This window comes from Cryptomeria japonica, chromosome 1 (assembly GCF_030272615.1).
Source record: "Cryptomeria japonica chromosome 1, Sugi_1.0, whole genome shotgun sequence".
Taxonomy (NCBI): domain Eukaryota; kingdom Viridiplantae; phylum Streptophyta; class Pinopsida; order Cupressales; family Cupressaceae; genus Cryptomeria; species Cryptomeria japonica.
Genome location: NC_081405.1, coordinates 376,997,494 through 377,006,583, shown reverse-complemented (window position 1 = coordinate 377,006,583; position 9,090 = coordinate 376,997,494).

Here is a 9,090-nt window from a genome sequence, read left to right as displayed (position 1 = left end):
CTTCTCCTTTTTTGTATTCTTAGTAATTGAACGATTTACAACAGCCGGAGGATTCTCAACCTTGTCCTTTCCTTCCTCTACTTTCCTTGCATCCTCTTTTCTAACTTCTTCTTGCACACTGACCTCTACGTATTCATCAGTATGGAATTCTGGGATAGAAGTGTTATCCATTGTTTGTTCACCTTTCGGATTGACCTGTGATGTCATGTCATGTTCTTCCGGATGAGGTTTTTTTGCCCTTTAGCCTCATTTACCTCATCGATTATCTAACATAACTTTTGTCAAAATATTTTCAATTTCCTTTGCTACCTCATCAATCTTTCCTAACATGATTTTATTTACTCTATGCTTACTCTTGAAATCGTTCTTTGCTAGTTTAAGCAATCTATTTATCTCCTCTTTAGAAATAACTGAACATAAGATGACTAATACATACTCCTTCAATCTCTCATCTTCTTTATTTGTTGTCTTCTTTCTAGCATCCAAAATTTAATACAAGCTCTTGAGTATGACTATCATTAATTCAATTAGAGCTTTACTATATACATTTAGGTATTATATAGCAACCTCTTCTAGTGTTCTCTTGTCGAATTCATCAAAATTGTCATACCATTCTATCAATGGCTTCAGGTTACCATTCTTAACAACTTCATTCACAATCTGTTCTAATATTATAGGAGGAACAATAGTTTCAGTTCCTCATCAAACTCAGATGACTTAGATTTCTCACTGGATCTGCTTCCACTAGATGGTTTTTCTTTTGCAACTTTGGTGGCTTTAGGATCTTTGGCATTCACCTTCTTCACCACCTCATCAGATTCAATCTCTTCATCATCCCCAATCACAAATATGACTATCTTCCTCTTCTTTTCACCACCGAATGACTTGATTTAAGATTTAGGCTTGCAGGAGGGAGTTGTGCTTTTGACTTGCCTTGGCTTAGGCTAAGGCACTTTCGGTTTTTATTCCTTCTTCATAGTCTACTCTTTAGAGAATATTTTCCTCTTTAGATTTTCAGACTGCTTCCTTAAATATCCCCATGTACTCTGCAAGAACGTCAAGCTCTTTCCAAACCTTCTTCGGGATCATCGGTTTCTTGAGTTGCTGATGAAGTTTTAAACTCTTCTCCTTGCATGTCTCAAACCTCTCCTCATTGGGGTCCACCGGTTGACTCAACAAATGTTGTGCATATAATTCCAAAATTTGTTCATCTACCTCATAGCCCATTGGCATGATCCATAACGTCTGAGGCTCTATGGCTTCCATCACACATTGGTTTGTATGTACCGTGAAGCAGAAGGTATCTTGGTATTTCTCCACAATAGTTTTAGGGATTCTTTCCCTTTCATGCATTTCCTTCTTGAAGTTCTTGAAATAACCCCATAGATTCTTGTTCTGAACCTTGGAGTCACCAAAATTGTATAGGTGTTTCCGGATTTGAACTCCTACAGGTCTATCAAATGCCCATTGCATCAAACCAACACTCAGAATCTCATTCATGAGGTAGAAAAATATGCAAAGCAATATGTCAAACTTGAAAGGATGTTTCTTATTTTCTTTGATCTTCTTAATATTCTTGATAAGCTCACTCCTAAGCAACTCACAAAGATCATACTTCTTATTCTCTCTCATCATATCATATGTGACATAAATGTCAATGTCGAAGACAGAATTTTCTCTGCTAGAATAATAGATTTTACACCCAATGACTATTGATGCGAACCTAATATCGTGCTCCAGGATATCGTTAAATGTCATTGCCCATTTGTAAAATTTTGACTTGCCGCATTGATCACAATATCATTCTTCACTGCCTTCAAGGATGGTAGTTCTCCGGATGCATATAATCATGTTACGACTTGAATGATTGTCTTGGTGATTTTGTGAGGCTTGTCCAACCATATACATTAATCATTTACTCGGCTCAAGATGAATCGGATCCATTCTTGTTCATAGAAAATTGGAAACCTAACGAGCTACATAAAACCCTTGTCTTCCAGTCCTTGGAATTCTGGTTTCAGCACCGAATTCTTATCTGTTAGTTGATTGTTATACAAATTTAAAATTTGAGAGCTTCTCAATTCTTCAATGGGACACTATGTGTATACCCTAATGTCTTCAATATGCAGTACTTCGTAGAGCATCGATGAAAATGCACTTTTAGGGTCATCCTCCATGGAAATGAAGGAATGATTCTTGAAGCTTGGACGGGCACGTTCAGTGATATTCACAACAAGAGGGGTAGCGGTGCCTGATGCAGCCATTCTTGCAAATTCACAAATTTCAAACTAAGAAGGTTGTTCTGATAAATACCTCACACTGGATCAGGGTTCCTTGCCAAATCACATCAGAAATCTATAGTATTTGATCTCACCTGATAGCCTTGTTCGCAGAGCTCTTCAGACTTGTTGTATTCGATCACAAGGTGTGAAATGAAGAGGTAAAATCACTTTTTATTCACGGCAAACCTAAATTTTTACTGCAAGAAATGTGCTTTGCCATAATATTTTTGTATACTCTGCATCTTTAAGAACTCTTTTTCCGGATCTTCAAATGTGCTTGAATTCTTCTGAATATCCATCAAAAGCATCTACAATCATTGTATACAACTTTGCAACCTGTCGAAATAAGGCACAGATCTCAAATAGGGGGTTTGAAAGATTTTCATGATAGATTCCCCGAAGGCCAGATTCCTTAGCTTAGTTACTGAATGAGGTTCCAGCACCGGAATCAGGTGAGGACCCAATTCTTGCCTCAGAATCACTCTTCCTCACCTAAGTATTCATCATTGATATTTGATCTATTCAACTTTTGATTTACCCTTCTCATCAGCCTTCACATTCTTGTTCTTATCTTTCGGACCTCTCCTATTCACATTTCTGCTTCTGCAATACTTAGCAATGTGACCAGATTTGTTGCAAGCATAGCAAACAACATTTCCTTGACTAGGTCTAAAGTTCATCTAATTTCCTCTTGATCTGCACTGATTAGCAACATATCCAAACCTACTACATGCATAACATCTGACATTTCTCCTATTTTGAAGGTTATTCATCACATTTATGCATACATTTTCCTTATGGCCATACTTATTGCATTTGAAGCATTGACCAGTAAAAGATGGACCATTATTATTCATCCTATTTCTACATTGACTAGCCATCTGACCAAATTTATTGTGAACAAAATAGTTACCTTTGAATTTATGAGCATTAGGTTGCCTTATCGGAGGCCTTCTTGAGTTGTTCTTCTGCTCTGCTGATTTGGAGCTTTCACCTTTCTCAAATCCAAGACCTTGAGTATCATTAGAGTTCTTCTAACTTGCAAGCATCTCATCAAGTTTGCCTGAGCTGACCCGAAACTTCTCCTTATACTCATTTGCAACATCAAGATCATATCTAAGAAAAATAATCTGTCTTTTAAGATCTTCCTCATGTTGTCTAGAGTCTTGTAGGTCAAGCTTCAGTTATCCACTCTCACTCTCAAGTCTGCAACATTCTTCATATTTTAATTTCAAGGACTGAGAAAGCTTCTCCTCAGTCTTTGTCCTTTCTTTAATCTCTTTTTTCAATCTCATCACAATGGCTTTCATCTCATTCTTTTGGACTGTATTAGCTCTAGCAAGTCTGTCATATTCTTTTGTCTTTTCCCTCAAGGCTTCTTCATCAATGCTTTGACTTTCTTTCTAATTAAGCTGATCAACAAGCTCCTTTCTCTTCTCCATTGACTTGTTCAACTAATCCTTCAATGTTTCAGTGTATTCCTCAGCATCTTTAAGATTTGCTTTCACTTTCCGGTTCTCAGCTTGTGCTTGATCAAGATCCTCAAGTACTACAACAAGTTGTTGCTTGAGACTACAATAATCCATTGATTCACCTTCTCGGATTCTCCTCAAGTTGTTAGGCTTCTTCTGAGGAACAGACGCTCTGATACCAATTATTGGAATCAAGGAACAATAAGAGGGGGGGTGAATCAGTGTTTTATAATTTTTAACATTCTTAGACTGTCCTTTAAACCACTTGATACAAATGAATAAAAGTAAAGTGCAGAGACACAAAGCAAACAACAATAACACCATAACACAAGGATTTTTACATGGAAACCCGATAAAGGGAACAACCATAATGGGATTCAAACCCACAATATTAATATACTGTGTTAGAAGTATACAAATATTACATAAGGGGAATACACATGCATTCAGCCACACTTCCTAGAGCTCATTGCCCAAATTACAATGAGGGATACAACCCGGAAGGCTCACTACCCTGAAAAATGGTTATAGGAAATAAAAGAGGGTTTGAACTATTGAATAGCATCAACAAATGCCTCAGTATAGTTCCATTTAAGCACAAAACACATGATCACACTCTGCTCTGCTACTTTGCTCTATTCTGATATTTTGCATTATACCGGATCACAAATCTTTCAACCGCGCACGTGAAACTACGCACAATCGCTCATACACTTTCCACACCACACTAGATATAAAAAATGATCAAATCAATTGGTCTAATATATATGCATCAACAATTTAGGTTTATTTCATGTCGGTCCAAAAACCACATAACACACAAATGAAACGTCTTACCCAAAGTCAGCTCAATCTGACCCAAAAACAACCAAGTGGACAGAAACAAAATGTCCACATGCTTCCCACATGTCGACTCACTAAACTTGGACACAAACAACTGCCAAAATCGATCCGCAAGATCCTCACAATGAATCTTCACATGTTACAGTTGATAAGCATTGTTTTACTCAAAAACATGTCTACCGGATCTTCCAACTTACTCAAAACTTATCACTGGAGGCCACAATCCTGGAATAAAGAAATTTACACAACCACAGTGCATCTCTAAGGTTCGCAACACCAAACACTCAACACAACTGGTCTTCCAACCAAATACTATGCACTCTGTCGAATGCCATGTTCTTCTCACCAGACCTCAATCAATCTTTCGGTACGAATGAATCATGAATTGCGGATTGAATATTTGACTCTAGTTGCCATCCATGACAACACTTGATCATCAATCCAGTATCTCTTTCCAACAGGAGCATCTAAAGGATTATCGGGGCAAATCCATGTCACCAGAAATTCAGATATCTCATGATATCTCTTTGCATTTTAGGCCAATAATAGAATCTTTGGACAAGTTCCAAAGTCTTGTTCAAACCAAAATGTCCACTCAAGCATCCATTGTGCTTCGCTTGCATCAAGATTTATCTCATAGACCTTTTAGGCACACATAGTTGTCCTCCTTTGAACAAAAGGCCATCTTGCAAGGTGTAATATGCATATTCACTATGAAAATGGTTTCCAAACCCTTGGCAAACCTTGTAGGCAACAGTAAAGTCTTCATCTTCTTCATACAAATTCTTTAAACTATCCACTCCAATAATTTTGAGCTGCACTTCTTGCATTGTTATTAACCTCCTACTCAATGCATCAGCTACCTTATTACATTGTCCTTTATTGTGTAAAGAGATTGAGCATATGAAAAATCTAGTGAAAGTTTGATAGGGGTCTTTACACTGGTATTAGAGCAGAGTATCATGCCAACCTGTTAGGGTTGTGAATCATGGCATCACTAAGTGAAGAAGAGTTGGGAAAAAGGTTCCTTAATGCAGGAGTTAAACTTGAACACCTATCTCAATCAAAAAATGTTCTCAGCACTTTGGAGGAAGTAGGAGTATTGTTGGTGTAAATAATTATTCATCTTGGATATTATTACACTTAAGTTTACTTAGGATATGCATTTCATAGTAGTTTGGGTATGAGACACTTGGGTGTTTGTGCCACATTGGGATAGTGTGTGTAGGAGAATTTCCACCTTTTATGGTGTTGATCTTATTGTTACACTCCACATTCAGTGGGTGATCCACCTCATGTGGACTATTATATTATTTCTCCTACCTACCCACACCTATTTCCTACCTACCCTTATTTCTTATTGAGCCACATGTCATGTTTCTATGCTCACATATCCATATAGTCTTGCCTATATAAGCAGGCTTATATTCATTGAATATAACGCTTAATGATCCAGTTGATCATATTTTTCATCTTGATAGAATACAGTTTAATGAAGACAATGGAGAGGTCATTGTTTAATTCACACTTTTGGCAAGGGTATGTCTTTTTTTGGCAGAATTAGTGGAGGGCATCATTGACAATTGTACGACACTTACTTCAAACCCTCAAAATTTGTTTTCAAAATAAAGGCATTCCTTCACCAGCCCATCAAAGGTAGTGGTGGCAAAAGCATTATTGCACCCTATACAGCCTAAGGTTCTTTGTGTATGGCAGAGATAGCAACCAACCCGAATAACCTTTGGTCTTACCGTATGGTGTGTGGCCTTATCACCCCTATTATGTACAATATTTTTGTACAACATTTTATCTATTGTCCCCATGTATAACCAATTGAGTGCACTACCATTCAACATACGACTCTCTTCATAGCTATCTTTTGGTTGGTCATACAGTGTACAAAAATACCCAATTGTGCATTGGAACTCATTTTCACCGTATGACACACGGATTACGCAGCAAGATTCATCTTCACTGTATAGTGTATGGACTGCACAACAAGATTCATCTTCACCGTATAGTGTATGGACCACACAACAAGATTCATCTTCACCGTACGGTGTACAAATTGTACGAGGGAATTCATTTTTTCCATACCATGTACAAACTCTCCCAACTGGCGGATGCACCTCGGTATCATCCTTGCCTTACGACGTAGGACATATTTTTCCCGTACGATATTTTTCAACTCTGTCGTACGGTGTACGAACTAGACACATCATATGGTACTCTTTAACTTTGTCACACGACATATGGACTAGATGCATCATACAATACTCTTCAACTCTGTCGTACAGCGTACGAAAGCACTTGGTGGCACGCCCATCAATGTTGTTGTATGGTGTACGAAAGACAATTTTGGTTTTTCTATATGATGTTTAGCAGCCATACATCAAGTGGTCCATACAGGTAAGGGGTCTAGTACATTGTGTGAGTCACTTGGCAATAGCACAACGACACCTTGGCAAGAGTGTAGTGTGGCAATTACGACATCATAAGTTCAAACCTCTAGGGTTTCAACAGCTTCTACATCATAATTTTGACATGAAATCTTTATTTTATGACTTCTTCAACCTTATTCTTAGCACCTTTAAAAATTAAAAAAATGATGCGCTACCCCTTACTAATACTAGAACCATCTTATACTGACATACAAAAAGCAGCAGGAAAAAAATGGAGTGAAAACACATGCTATTACAAACTATGTTCTGCAGGTATGAATCTTTGGTTGGTTTTATTATTTCTAATCCCTGCAAGACCAGATTTGAATCATGTGCATCACCCATTCCCTACCAGCTAAATTGTATATAAATATAGTCAGAAATAAGACAGACCAGATATCTGAGAACAAATAATACATGTGTCCTAGATTAGGGAATTATGGTTTAAAGGGCAGAGTTGTCCTAGCTTGGTGTGTGTACAAATATGTAGAGAAATGTTCTGGATATCTTTTCGGATACAGAATAACTTTTCTTAGTACCTGTACAGAACTTGGGAAAAAATTTATGTTATGTGACCTGTCTGATCTTGGAAGCGAGGTCCCATCCGCTTCTTTAGCATTTCTAGGTGTTGTTAGGAAGAAGACCTGATGATGCATGGTCTCAGACTATCTGGAATGGACAAAGATGAAAAACTCTTCAGCTGCAAAATAACATCAAGATGAGACTTAAACTGTCTGGAGACGAAATGACTCATCTTAATTGGGCATCTAAAGAAAATGGAGAATCTGCCTCAAGATACAGAGATCAGAAGAAAATTTCATTTGTATGACCAATACAATGTTCATCCTACAAAAAAAAATCCTCAGATATTAATCATATTATCCATTGTAAACAGAGCAATTTCATCCTTCTGATGCTGACTGTTGATGTGAAAAAAGAAACCTTAGACAGTCTGTGGTCTACGCTCCATGGTAATATGTTCTGCAGAATTTGGTACCAGCAAAAACAAAGATGCACCAGTTACAAAGGGCAAATTCAGGGAGGGGAAGAAGAGGAGAATCCAGGGTCCTGCAATTTTCCAGGGGAAAGGACTAACTGTAACAGGTTATTGTCTTGATCAGAGGTAAAAAGATACTGTTGCTGACTTTTTACTGCCCAACTCTGGCACTACTAGGATCAGAAAAAATGCTTAGAGATTGGCAAGGACATTGCTGTGGAATCACTGACTCATGGTGAGGTAAATCATTTGCCTCAAACAACCCCACTACTGAATTCCACGAGGTGTTTGACCAGAGGAAGACAAAGTTTTAATCTAAAATTACTGATCGACAAGAAACACCTTTGAAATAATCAGAGGAAAAACCAGTCAGAATTTGACCTTCTATTGGTTCGTATTCCTCCAGGAGATCACCTGGATGTACATTAGGATGAGCCCAAAGGCTGATGCAGAGAATAGAACCACCAAAGCAATTGAAAAAATATCTATTAAGTATCTCTGGTTTTTGACAGAAGTCATGTTAAAGGTTGCCATCTAAGGTACTGTAGATAGTTTTAATTGGTAAACGTAGGGCAGCTTTTACTTCTCAGCATCTTCAAAAGATTCTTTTTAGGTATTTTGTCAAGCTGCAATTTGAAGGCAAATATTGAAGTGCTTCTGGGAAAGCTGGGCCTTTCTGGATAAATTGTTGATCAAATTGTTGATTTCAGCATTATCGATCTGTTTCTTAATAATGTATATTTTTTAAAATCTCCAGTTTTGTATACATGTCTACTACAGTTGACCGTACACAATCAGTACAGTATAAAAGCATAGCACAGGAAAAACACTCAAACAAGGCTTCAGGATGGAAAAAATAAAGATCTAAAAGATAAGAACCTTGGAATTTTCACATGAAATCAATGGGTATAACAACATAAGTATAAATTATAATAACAGGAAAGGATCAAAAAAAATCTTTAAGTAGAAAACTAGAAAACGTTAATGGAAATCAAAAGGTATTGCTACTCAAAAAGTCATATAAAAATACAAACAGAATAAACTATTGAAGAACT